The sequence below is a fragment of the Lycium barbarum genome, chromosome 8 (assembly GCF_019175385.1).
Source record: "Lycium barbarum isolate Lr01 chromosome 8, ASM1917538v2, whole genome shotgun sequence".
Taxonomy (NCBI): domain Eukaryota; kingdom Viridiplantae; phylum Streptophyta; class Magnoliopsida; order Solanales; family Solanaceae; genus Lycium; species Lycium barbarum.
The window spans coordinates 56,965,438-56,980,733 of record NC_083344.1 but is presented as its reverse complement, the minus strand read 5'-3'; positions in this window follow the sequence as shown (position 1 = coordinate 56,980,733).

The window sequence follows — 15,296 nt, the reverse complement described above, 5'->3', positions numbered from 1 at the left end:
TTACAGAGATACACTCCCTCCGAAGGATTCATCATCATTTTAGTTTGCAGGAGACGGAGTTCTCCGATGCCGAGGCAAATTATGTGTTCCTAATGTGGCAGGATTACGCCACCAAATATTGAGAGAAGCCCATTGTTCCCGTTATTCTTTCCGCCCCGGAGCAACAAAAATGTACCATGATCTTAAATCTATATATTGGTGTAATGGGATGAAGAAAGATATAGCGGAATTTGTAGCTCAATGTCCCAACTGTCAACAAGTGAAAATCAAGCACCAAAAGCTGGGCGGATTGTTGCAAGCTATAGAAATTTCAACTTGGAAGTGGGAAGTAATTAACATGGACTTCATTACAGGCTTACCCCGTTCTCGACGTAAGTATGATTCTATATGGGTGATTGTGGATAGACTCACGAAGTCAGCTCATTTCTTACTAGTCAGAACTACATATGTGGCAGAAGATTATGCAAAGCTTTACGTTAAAGAGATAGTGCGACTTCATGGTGTTCCAGTATTTATTATCTTTGATAGAGGAACTCAGTTTACAGCTAATTTTTGGAAGTCCTTCAAAGAGGGTTTGGGGACTCAAGTGAGCCTTAGCACGGCATTTGACCCACAGACTGATGGACAAGCTGAATGTACCATTCAGACCCTTGAGGATATGTTACGGGCATGTATGATAGATTTTGGAGGTAATTGGGATGATCACTTACCACTCATTGAATTTGCTTATAACAATAGTTATCATTCTAGCATCCAGATAGCACCGTATGAGGCTTTTTATGGGCGGAAGTGTAGATCCCCAATTGGGTGGTTTGAAGTAGGAGAGACTAAATTAACAGGGCCAGACTTGGTCCAACAGGCCATAGAGAAAGTTAAGCTCATACAAGGTCGGTTATTAGTAACCCAAAGTCGTCAAAAGTCCTATGCGGATAATCGTCGAAGGGACTTAGAGTTCCAAGTTAAAGATTGGGTGTTCTTAAAAGTGTCACCAATGAAGGGTGTAATGAGATTTAGCAAAAATGGGAAGCTTAGTCCCTGGTACATTGGGCCTTATGAGATTGTGCGCAAGGTAGGCAATGTGGCTTATGAATTAGATATTCCTCCTGGCTTGGAGTCAGTTCACCCTGTTTTCCATGTTTCGATGCTTCGTAAATGTGTTGGAGATCCTACTAGGATCGTGTCAGTAAATGATGTTCAAGTGACAGAAAAGTTGACTTATGAAGAGGTACCCGTTGCCATATTAGATAGGCAAGTATGGAGGCTTAGAAACAAAAAAGTGGCCTCAGTAAAGGTTTTGTGGAGAAACAATAACCGATAAGAAATGACATGGGAAGCGGAAGAAAGTATGATGAGGCATATTTCAGCCCACACTTATTTCAGCCCCCGGAAGAGATCCAAGATGAGGCATCAAGATAATAAGGTATGTATGTTTCCCTTTTTATGCATTTGGGTCGTGTGTGGCCAAACTCTATTGCTATTATGTTGTGGCCCTGTGAGGCATTGTTATTATGGGATGTTGTGACAGGATAGTAGTGCCATATTACTGGGGAAACTCTGGCAAAATTTTTTAGAATCCCCGAGAACTTAACATTCGAGGACGAATGTTCTTAAGGGGGGAAGAATGTTACACCTCGGAAACTTTTTCGTTGATGCACAGTGAATAGACTAACGAAGTGCACGAAGTATATGGTATTTCAATAATTAAGGAATGACATTTGATGACCCTAATTAAGATTTCAAAGACATTCGAGGTAAGAGAAGAAAGTTTGCCAAGAGAAGGCAAGGCATGCGATAGGTATCGAAAAGGAATTACAAGTAACAAGTTAATGATGATTTAATGATGCTTTGGAGAAGAGTTATAACGTCCCTTAGATAGTTAATGAGGTGATAAACAAGTGCTAAGAAGATTCCATAAGAATTGGAGATCGAACGAGTCAACAAGAACGAACTTCGAAAAACTGGGCATTATATGGCCAAACATACTGGCCGTATAAAACATACGGGCCGTATGTTCAACCATACAATCAACCAAATCTACGGCCAGACATACGGTCAGTATAATTTATACAGACCATATGTTGGTCCGTAGAAACTGGTCGGGACAGATGTATGTTATTAATAATGGACCATGTTTCATTCCATTTCATTTCCCTTTCACACCCCTTCTCTCTAGAACTCTCTAGAACACTTCTCTCACAAGAATTCAAGAAATATTAGTGATCAACCTGTCACGACCCAGCTAGGGGCCGCGACGGGTACCCGAGGCTGACCACCAAGCACCCCTTATCTCCTCATTTGTCATAGCCATTCACGCTTCTTTATCATTCATGATTGTACGAAAATCATTTTTGGGTGGAAAACACAATTAGTCTGTATATATATATATATATAAATGCCTCATTAGGCCATCAAAATAATATATATAATATATACATGCATGCTGTAATGAACTTGTAAGACCATCTAACCCACACTACGCATCAACGAGCCTCTACTGACATACTATACATGTAGACGGAACAAGACTCCGTCATGCCCCAAAATATACATATGTACCAAGAGGATAATCATAAGCACCTCCGGACAATGGGGTGCTTTCAATCAGCTGACAGCTCCTAAGAATCCGGATCGAGCTCGCCTCCCTGTTTACCTGTGGGCATGAACACAACGTCCAAAGAAAACGGACGTCAGTATGAATGTTGTACTGAGTATGAGAGGCATGAGCAAAAACAACATATCAAGGAAGTAAAGGAGGCATCAAGTATGGAGCAACTGTACCTGACTGGGAATCATATGAAAAGTAATGCATGCTGACTTACTTTTATGCTTATCATCATCTCATGTATGCATATCATATGTGTATATATATATGTAAACTGCCCGACCATATAGGTGCGGTGTGATAATCAGTAACATTAGCCCGCGTCCAGGCCTCCCGCGTCTGGGGTACCATCTCATGCCGCCCACTAGTGGTGTCTGCCCATGCCAACCGGCCATGGTGTATCGTATAGCTGCCCGCTTTCGCGGTGACTGCCCGGCCAACTAGGCCCGGTGTGATGCAACCATGACATGCTCATCATAAAATATTTATAATGATATGCTTATCAAAATATACTTATCATCATACATGCACAAGGACTCTAGAACAACTGCATTCTATCGAGGTGACGTAAGGTCGTGAACCCTCGATTCCATTATGAGCATTTATGAACATTCTGCCTCACCTTGAAGGGATTAGGATATAAGGTGAGTGTATACAAGGAAAAACATCATTTACTTTATAAGAACGTCACATCATATATCTTGACTCATGTAGCTATGCATGATCTTAAGCTCTTGGCTTTCCGGGATATAGGAGAATCATGAAAAGGGAGAAGAATCATGTCATGGGATTCATGCCATAGAAAGGAAAGGGCTAGCCTCATATACCTTTGTCGTTTAGCTAAGCTATAGTTCACTTTTTCTCCTTCAATATCATGTTGTTACCTTCACGAGAGAATACGCATTATAGTTAGTCAATCGACCATAAGAACGCATCATTATTTCTAGAGAAAATTGGGCAGTGTTTCCTTTGTTTCTACTACTTTTCTCATGTTCTATTTCAACTCCCAACATTTACAACAACACTCACAATATCGTATCAACATTCATCACTTATCTATATTTAGCAAAATCCACCATTTTTCTCCAATTTCTCCACATTTAATGGTTTTAGCTCATCATCACAATTTTGCTTACTTCACACCTATTCCATGGTCTATACGCCATTTATAACGTATTCATCATCACAACATATCAACGTTCATGATTCCATTCAACTATCATTCAATTGTGATACTATTCACTCAGTAATGGCCCATTTTCTATGTTCTTCTACATTTCAAGCATCTTAGCTTACCAATACCTTAAATAACATGATAAAGTCAGGAAACATACCTTAGATGATGGGGGAACAAGCCTAGAGTGGAATCACTTCTTTAGCACCAAAACCCTTCTGCACCTCTTTTAGAATTTCTTGAAGGAAATGACTTCCAATTAGGTTTCATACACTTTGTTTCATAGATTTGGTGTTGATGATCATTGATTTCCTTGGTATTCTTGTGGTTGAAATGTTTAGAGTGTTCTAGAGGTTTCTTGAAGGTTATAGATGAAGTATGAATGAAAATGAATGAGAAAGTCACTTATAATAATCACAAAATCTGATTTTTAATGAACAGTCGCCGGGTGTACAGTGGTCGTAAACCACAGTTTACGGGCCGTATAACGTGGTCATATTTAAGCATATCAAAACAGAAAGGATTGCTGGAGGCAATGATGGTTTACGACCATAGTTTACGAGCCGTATTTCAGTTTACGGTCCGTAAACTGGGTCGTATTTTACCATTTAAGCCTTGGACAGAAAGTTGAAATTTTTGGAACGTTGGAGGACGATGGCAGTATACGGTCCGTAAATCACTTTACCGGCCGTATTCTGTTTTACGACCACTGGCTGAATTGAAATTCTACAACTTTCTTATTTCCAAAAATTCAGGAATCGTCATTCCCTACTTAGTAAAACGTCGCACACTCATACCCTTCATTGGTCTATTCATTGTACATGTACGGGGACTTTTCCGAGGTGTAACACAACTACATCAAACCAAGTTAATAAAGTGTAAGAAGCCCATTAAAGTTCATTCAAGACAAGAATCCAAGTGAAAGAGAAACTAGGGTTTTGCTCAAGTGAAGTATTTGCACCCAGGGGTCATTCCTACACCATCTAAGGTAAGATTTATGGTATTTCCATGTTGTTTATGGTATTTGAAAGTTGAAACACTTGGATTGTAGCAGGAAATAGAAAATAGGTCATGAATGTTGGAATAATGTCACTTTTGAGTAATAGTTTGGATTGAGTCATGATTCTTGATATGTTATGATTATAATCATGTTATGAATGATATTGAGAACATGGAATAGACATTGTCTATGAATGAATGAAATCGTGTGCTATGACCATGGATATGCATGATTGGAAGTAAATTGAGAAGTAACATAATGTAGGTGAATAAAGACTATTGTTATAGTATTGTGAATGTTATTATTGATGTTTTGGAGTTGATATATGATATGGAGGAAGTCGTTTAAATAAAGGAGATGCTGTCCAATTTTCTCTAGGTTTAGTCATGTATGCTAAGCTATCGATTTTCTAATGATAGTATAACTCTAATGAAGGTAGAAACGTGAGCATTGAAGGAGAACGTGCAAGTGATAGAATAGTTGAACGGAAAGGTATGTAAGGCTAACCCTTCCTTCATAAGTCAAGGTTCTTTGGCAAAATATATAATCTTTTATATGCCTTTGATGTCCTCCAAATGATGATGTCTTCAAAGCTACTAAGCTCATGATTCTTGATATGTTACGATTGTACTAAATTCCTCATATGACGAGTAATCCTCTAAGGATAGATGTAATGAACGACGATAGTAATGATGCTAAAGATGCTTATGAGCTTTTATGTATATATGCCTTTGTATGACTATTATGAGACCCCGAGCTTGTATGGTCGGGTAGAATATATGTATATATATATATATATATATATATTGCGCGCGCACCACTGCAGTTGGGTACGGATAACCCTTAGCCTTGGTAGGGCCAGGAATGTGGAACCCTGAGCCTTGGTAGGGCCAGGTATGTATGATCACCGAGCCTAGTCATGGTCGGGTACCCGAAACACCGAACCTTTGTGGTCGGGTATGCTATGTAAATGATATGTATATGAATATGTGTATGAATATGAATATGTATATGAATATGATTATGGATTCGAAATGTAATGAGTACGAATATGAATACGGATATGGATATGGATATGGATGTATGTACACAATGACGCATTAGAAATGGAAAGTCCCTATGAAAAGCAAGTAGGTGTTTGTGACGATGATACTACTATCTCCTATCCTATGATATCTCTTATGTTGTCTATTATGCTTTCATAATGATATTGATCATGCTTTACATACTCAGTACATTCTTCATACTAACGTCCTTTGGTTTGTGGAAGCTGCGTCATGCCTGCAGGTGGCCAGGGAGACGGACTTGATCCATAGCGTTATTATTTAGGGACTACATAGCGGAGCTCCATTTCATTCGAAGCTATAACTTTTGGTAGTTATTCTTTTGTGCATATATTTATGGGCATAGCGGGGTCCTGTCCCGCCTATATGATATGACATAGTCTCCTTAGAGGCTCGTAGACATGTGTGTATGATCAGATGTATTTGGCCTTGTCGGCCAATATTTTGGATATCATTTTGTTAGCCTCGTCGGCTTATGTACATTGATATGGGCATAGTTGCTAATGATGATATAAATGTATTGTTGTCCAATGGGATTAGTATGATTAATGGATAAAAAGTATGATCTAGCTGTGTGGCTCACCTAGATGTAAATGTGAAAGTATGATAAGGGATGCCCGGGTGGGTTAGCACCGGGTGCCCGTCGCGGCCCTCCGGTTGGGTCATGACAGAAGGATTTCTCATAAATGGGGTACATGAACATTAAAGACTGAAGTACTCCTAATACTTGTAAGAGTAGAGTAATATGTAATCTCACTTACTCGCTTGTTGGATCATATCATAGGATCAGGCCAAAAGAAGGAAAGGTTAGTCTTATCATACCTTGAAGTATACGCAATCACCCAACTACTACCTCTTGAACTTGAAAGTCTACAATTAAGAAAACATAGGGCTTAATTAAGCTATTTACTTCGCTTACTAGCCATCCTTAAATGCGTGTAAAGCTCAAAGAACTATAGACAATAATTTCCTTGTAAGCTTACAACTCTCCAACTTCTCATTCGATCCCACATCAACTACAATACTCACATCAACAATGACAACACACACACACACACACACACACACACACACACACACACACACACACATATATATATATATATATATATATATATATATCCAAATATACGTAAACCCGTTTCCAATCATCTCCTAATACAACCCTATATCACTACATTGCCCTTCGTCAACTTAACACTTCCGCAATTACCTTCTCTTCACTTACCATCACTAAACTCTTGATAACCAACTTAAATTTAAGGGTAGAAATCTTTACATACCCTGAGGGGTCAAGAATCCCAAGAATCACTTCAACGTCAACTCCCTAAACTCCATAACTTGAAGAAACCCTATAAGCAACCTTCTTCTTCACCATCTCAGGTTTACGGGCTCCGGGTCTTGTCAAATCTTCACTAATACGATGAAAAATATTGGAAGAGAATATATTAGGGTTTTCTGATTTTTGGAAGGAGGAAAATATCAAATAGGGTCGTGGACCACCTATTTATACTTGGAAGCCAAAAAGGCTACAGCGGTCTGGTTCAACGAGCGGGTCTACGGTCCGTCGACTTGCGCCTGCAGATGCATGGTTGCAGGATCCCATCGACGCCACACGTCGATGATCCGTCGAACATGTCGACGACCCGTCGACGATGACTGGTGTCCTGCAGGTTTTTCTGGTTCAGTTCGGATCACGTCGATTCGATTCGTTCAACTTTTAACTCTATAAATTTCCAGGAATATCTGCTGGTACCCTTGTACACGGGGTAAGACATTTTCTACCTCCAAACTCGGGCTCGGGTCTCTATTCCAAGGGCATACCCGACTAGGAAACCATAGATTCTACCACTACGAACACGAGAGGTATAATAGATCATATGAGCAATTTAGTGGTTGTACATAAATCCAAAAATCTATAATGCTATGGAAAAGTTTTAAGTTACCGAGGATAAGAATGGGACTATATAAAAGACAAAGGAGAAAGGAAGGGTCAAATGTTCAAGAATAATTGTAGCATTCATGTATAAAAGAAACGGGACGATAGCATGATCTTGCCAAGTATAATGAGTTAAAGGTCTCAAGAATTTCAAGGATCAGAAGTTATTCCGATATGTTCCAACATTCGAGGACGAATGTTCCTAAGGGGAGAAGGCAATTACACATCATAAATTTTTGCGCCGTTTGTTTCATAAGTAAACTAACGTAAGCCCAGAGAGGCCAAAAAACCCCTGTAAGGTTAAGAAAGACTTTTAACAAATGTTAAGCATGTACCATAAGATTTCGGGGTTAAGCGAATCAAAGATGTTATAACCCGTACTTTCGGGGTTAAACTAGGAATGTTTAATATGCTGAGGAGGTTGTTTTTTAGGGTACTTTTATCATATAATATTTGTATGCTAAGTGTTGAAGTCAAGCAAGTTGTAAAATAAAAGTCGGCGAAAAGTATCGCAAGTTACATTCATAAATTTTGCTAAATTTTGGGTCTAACGTCACTGAGCTTTTCTCCCAATATACTTGGAGTTATTGGGTGTTCCACCCATCTAATTGAAGGTCTACAAGTGTAGTTTGAAACGCATTAAACCGTTTGTCGATACGATGTCCGAATAGAGAGATATTTGCATTTTCGCGAGACTGCGTAGTTAGCCTCGCTGGGATCCACTAAGGTGGTGGCCGACCTTTGGAGCTACAAATTGAGTTGTAGACGTCTTTTTCATCATTTTTCTTCACCAAGTCTTCCAGGGAACTCCCAAAATCCTTCTACGCACATTCTTAAGGTTCCAAACCAAACCCAAGGTGAAATCAACCCAATCTTCCATCAAAAGTTGGTAAAGACTACAAAAGATTGCACCTATGATGATATAGCGTAATTAAGGGTGATTGGGAGTGAAACCAGCTAGGATTTTCGAGTGATATCTACTCCTTAAGGTATTTTTAACATCCATTTGGTTGTGCTTGAGCTAAAATTTGTGTTGGTAAGCTGTTTGGAGTAAAATACTACAATATTACATTGAAATAGCCTCAACTATGGCTACTGTTTTGTTGGACTGTTTTGAAGGTGTAAATGTTGTTTCTAATTGCTAGAAATTATGGAATATAACCTGAATATTTTGTGGCTATTGTTGTTAAGATTATTCATGTATTAATTGAAGGAAATAAAGAAGTAAAACATGTGAAACTAGGACTCGGAAGTGAAGGTTGAAGAGTTAAAATGTATGGACTGTTTTAGAGATTATCTTTGTGATGTTTTGGGCTGAAAAGGATATGGTAAATATAAGTCTAATCTTAGAAAGGTTGTAGACTAATTTATGGAACCAGCATTGGATTAAAATTATATTTCGTTATATATAAAACGAGCTTGCAGCTCAATATGGTTATTAAGGTAATCGGAGAAGATTATATTGCATCATTGTTGTTGTTGGGCTATTTGATGACCCTTAGTGGTCTTTGGGATGTATATAAACAGGGGAAATGCTGCCAGTTTTTTCGTAGGTTATAAGATTACTGAAATACGATATCCATGTCAGGACCCAACCGGAGGGCCATAACGGGCACCCGGAGCTAACCCACCGGGCACCTCTCATCGTACATTCACATTCGTATCTAGGTGAGCCATATGGCTTATCAACAAACTCTATGCCTCAATAATACCATTTCCAATGGCTAAAACACTTCTATACATCAATATCAACAACTACGTCTATATGCATATACACAAGCCGACGAGGCTTAACAAAATAATATACCAAAAGTATGAGCCGACAAGGCAAAGGACATCTACTATACACGACTGTCTACGAGCCTCTAAGAAGAGTATGAAACATCATCATAAGGATGGGACAAAGCTGTCACGACCCGGCTAGGGTCCGCGACGGGTACCCGGGGCTAACCGCAGAGCATCACTCGTACTAGTACTCCTTAGGCTTATTTAACAATCATTTATCGGATTCATGCTCGATTTATAAGAAAACCCGTTTTCCTTTAGGAACATAATATATGAGACCACATGACCCACATTGAGTATCTACGAGCCTCTATGAGATGACATTTACAATTGTACACAAAAGAATCATCATAGGCACCTCCAGGACAATGGGGTGCTTTCAGTCAGCTAACAACCTCTAAGAATCTGGAGCAAGATCTCCTCCCTGTCTACCTGTGGGCATGAACACCGCGTCCAAAGAAAATGGACGTCAGTACGAATATTGTACTGAGTATGTAAGGCAGGAATGAAATAAATAAACATAATAGGAAGATCATGAGTCGAGAGGCAAAGGTATAACCTGCACAAGTGTCATAGGCAATCGCATTACTTACATATATCACATTTTACATAATCCTAGTATACATGTCATCACATCATATAAATCATCTCATCATAGTCCTCGTCGTTAACCCACGTCCGGGTAACCATCATATGCCGCCCACTAGTGGTGATCATGCTTGGCCCTCTAGGCTCGGTGTAACATCACAGCCCGCCTTAGCGGTGACATGCCCGGCCATCTAGGCACGGTGGAATCATATGCAGCCCGCCTTAGCAGTGACATGCCCGGCCATCGTGGCGCGGTGGAATTATATCATCACAAAATCAATCATAAAACATCACTCTTACACATCTCATACCATAGCATCATGTTATCATTTCTTGGTATTCCATGCATCCCATAGTCATATTACAAGTTAGCATTATTTATCATCTTATTTTCATAGCATACATTAGCGTTAGGAGCATACATTAGGCTTTAAGGCAACCACACTATGTCAGGGTGACGTAAGGTCGTCAACCCCCGATTGTATTATGGACATTTCATGGGTATCATGCCTCGCCTTGAAGGAAATAAGGCATAAGGCGTGTGGTAACAATAATAACATCATTAGCATTGTAGGAACATCGTGCCACAATTTCTTGAATCTCTATACTCTAGCTCATTGTCATTATTATCATGCTTATAGGTGATTCGATATATAGAAGGACTCATAAGCTTCATCTTATAGAAGGATTATGGAAAACTTGAAGGATTCATGCCTTTTGAAAGAAGAGTTAAGCCTCACATACCTTTCTTGTTTAAGCAATCTAGCGTTCGCTTATTCTCCTTCAATGTCACGTCTCTACCTTCAAAAGAGGATTCGTACTAACATTAGTTAATCAACTATAAGAATGCACTACTATTTCTAGAGACAATTGGGCAGCACTTCCTTTGTTTATACTACCTTTCCCATATTCCATATCAACTCCCAACACCCACAACCACAACTACAATATAGCAATCAACAATCATCATTCATATACAATGACCATGATCCACCATTTCTCATCATTTTTACCACCTTTATGGTTTTGGGTTCGCTATCGTATTTTCTCATGTATCACACTTATCTCATGGTCTACATGTCATTTATAACGCATTCATACTCACAACACTAACATTCATGATTCAATTCAACTACCATTCACTCATGGCACTATTCACTCATTTATGACCCATTTGCTATGCTTTTCTACAATTCGGGTATCTTAACCTTCCAATACATTAAACAACATGAAATGGTCATGAAACTTACCTTGGATAATGGTGGAACAAGCCTTGAGTGGAGTCTCTACTCCAGCACTAAAACCCTACTTCACCTTTTTGGTTTTCTTTGAGGAAGATGAACTTGAGCTAGGTATCACACTCTTGTTTTCATGAATTTGGCGTTGTTGATCTTGATTTTCCCTTGATTCTCTTGAATTATTGTGGATGAAGTGTTTTGGAGTATTCTAAAGAATTCTTTAATTGTGAAGATGAGAAATGAAATGAAATGAGCTTAGGGTCCCTTATACTTAACTTAAAAATCTGATTTTTGTGAACAGTAGTCGGGATGCACAGTGGCCGTAAACCCAGTTTACGAGCCGTATTCTTGTTTACGGTCCGTCCTCCACGACCGTATTTAACCATATCAAAACAGAAAGGTTTGCTGTAGGCCATGGTGGTTTACGGTCGCAGTTTACGGGCCGTATTTCGATTTATGATCCGTATTCTGAGTCGTATTTAACCATTTCAACATTAGACAGAAAGTTGAAGTTTTGATAGTTGGAGGACGATGGCACTTTACGGTCCGTAAATCACTTTACGGGTCGTATTGTGTTTTACGACCACTGGGTCGCAATGCAAATCTGCAACCTTCGCGTTTTCAAAACTCATTGGTAGTCATTCCCTTCTTAGTAAAACATCGTACACTCATACTCTTCGTTGGTCTATTCATTGTATGCTCACGAAAAAAATTTCGAGGAGTCACAAGAGCCTCGCCATGCCGATATATACACAAAAGAATAGTACCCACAGCTGCAGCTCCAGATCAATGGAGCTTCGCTAAGAAATCTCTGGATAAGCAGCCTAAGGATCAAGTCTACCACCCTGTCCACCTGCGGGGATGACGCAGCGTCCACAAACAAAAGGACGTCAGTACGAATAATGTACTGAGTATGTAAAGCATAATCAACATCATAATAGAAGCAGAAGAGATAACATAAGATAGAAGAGTCATGAGATGATGGAGCCATTTGTACCTCTAGCGACACTCATCATGTATTCTTACCTTTTTTCCTAATAGGAACCTTCCATTTCTAATGCTTACTTATATAGTAGTACTATACCTGACCATAGAGGTTTGGTGCCTCACATACCCGGCCATGACAAGACTTGGTGTTATATTTACCTGGCCCTACCAAGGCTCAATGTTATATGTACCCCACTGCAGTGGTGCACACACTATAGATATCATACCCTGCCATATAAGCTTGGTGTTCTTAGTAGTCATACTTTAATATATAAGTATATATACATAGGAGTACCTACATGTCCTCAACATCATCATCATCACCATTTTCATTATATTCTTCCTTAGAGCATCAACTATCATAGGATGAGACCAATTGTATCGTGAGAATATCAAGATCAAAAGCTTTAGTGATTCTAGGAAGGAAATCATCATGGAAGATACTATGGATTTCACATGAAGGTATACATCAATGGGATCATGCCTTAAGAAAGAAGGGTTAGCCTTACATACATCTTTGTCTTTTTAACTACTTAACGTTCACCGTCGAAGCTTGGAAAATCTACATTTAGAAGGATTCATCCCATGGTTAAGCCTTAAAGATACTCTTAAATTCAAACTAGAATAATTCATAAGTTAACAAAAATTGGGCAGCATTTCCCCTATTTCATCGACTTCCACCATATTACAAAACAACTCCCAAACATCCATAATAACACCCACAAAATCATAATCAAGTAATCACATTCCATTAAGTCTTCAAAATTCATTCTCATATTCAACTTATACCAACAACTTCACATCAATCCTTAGTACATTTTTATACAACGCTTCCTCATCATTATTATTACCTTTTATAACAAGATTATGTCAATATCATACTAAGAATCATAACTCAAGTTAGCTTACTTCTAAAAAACATCATAAAAACTACATTTAGACCTCATCTTCTAATTTCTCCTTCTACCCAAGTTGTTCAACAACTAAGCATTCTGGATGACATGGAATAAGCATGAAAACTAACATTTTAGCTCACAAGGATGCGCTTTGGAGAAAGCTAGCAACTTATATGGAAACCCTAGCTTCACAACCTAAAGAATTCTTGAAGTCTGCTAACCCTAGCAAGACTTCTAACACATGGATATCTTGATTCTTGCCTCTTAATCTTTAATCTCTCTTGGAATTGTGTTGATGAGGTGTGTGGAATATTGTAGATCTCCCAAAAGTTGTGGAGAAGATGGGAAATGAAAAATAGAACTTGGGTCACCTATATAGAACAAGAAAATAAAGTTTTCCCATCGGGATTTATACGAACACTTATATGGTCCGTATAATATTATATAGTCCGTATAAGTGACCGTATAATATCACCAGTGGTTACCCTTCACTATAACTGTTACAAGGACCCTTATACGGACCGTATATAGTTATACGGACCGTATAAGTGGTCCTACAACTCGCCTTTTTCCAAAATCCTTTTCGTTTCGTTTGACCTCCAATCCTTGTGGAAACTGCTTGACACTTATATAACACTTCATTAACCATACAATAAGCCCTGTAGCATCCCCTCAAGACATCACTAAATATGTATCAAATCAACTATCACAGAAACCCTTCCAAATGTGACTTACATTCACTTCCTTCAACAAACTTAGTCTCATATATATGTATGACTTCGAAATCTTATGGTGCGCACTTTAAGATACCTAATACATTCCTTAATCTCGTAAGGACTTCATGTTCACCTTAAGATCACATAACAAATCCAGAATTTTTGAGATCTAACATTCTTCCCCCGTTAGGAACATTCGTCCTCGAATGTTAGGTTCTTGGGGATTCTATAAAATTTCACCAGAGTTTCCCTTGTAATATGGCACTACCATCCTGTCACAGCAACCCAAAATACATTGCCCCACAAGGATACAACAACAACATCAATAGCCATGGCCACACACGACCAGGAAAGAATCAAGGAAAGCACTACATACCTGAGGGCAATGGCGTCTCTGCCCGAGTCTCCTCTGGAGGTGGAAATAAATGTGGGTACCTGAACTTCATGTCTTCTTCTACTTCCCAAGTCATTTCCTCTCTATTATTATTTCTCCATAAAACTTTAACTGAAGCTACATCTTTGGTTCTGCGTCTCCGTACTTGCCTATCTAGAATGGGAATGGGAACTTCTTTGTAGGATAATTGCTCAGTGACTTCAATATTCTCTACTGGTACAATTTTAGAAGGATCTCCAATGGACTCACGAAGCATCGATACATGGAAAACTAGATGGACTGACTCCAAATCCGAACGTAGGTCTAATTCATAAGCCACTTGGCCTACCTTACGTAAAATCTCATAAGGTCCAATGTACCAGGGACAAAGCTTTCCATTTTTGCCAAATATCATGACGCCCTTCCTTGGCGACACCTTCAGGAATACCCAATCTTTCACTTGGAACTCTAAGTCTCGTCGACGATTATTTGCATAAGATTTCTGATGACTCTGAGTTGTTAGTAATCGACCCTGTATAAGCTTGACCTTTTCTATAGCTTGCTGGACCAAGTCTGGCCCCATCAATTTAGTCTCTCCACTTCGAACCACCCAATTCCGATCTACACTTGCGCCCATATAAAGCCTCATACGGGGCCATTTGGATTCTAGAATGATAACTGTTGTTATAGAAAAATTTGATAAGCGGTAAGTGATCATCCCAACTACATCCGAAATCCAATATACATGCCCGTAGCATATCCTCAAGAGTCTGAATGGTGCGCTCAGCTTGCCCATTAGTCTGTGGATGAAATGTTATACTAAGACTCACCTGAGTCCCCAAACTTTCTTGAAACTATTTCCAGAAATTAGCCGTAAATTGTGTCCCTCTATCAGAAATAATAGATACTCTAACATAAAGCTTTCCATAATCTT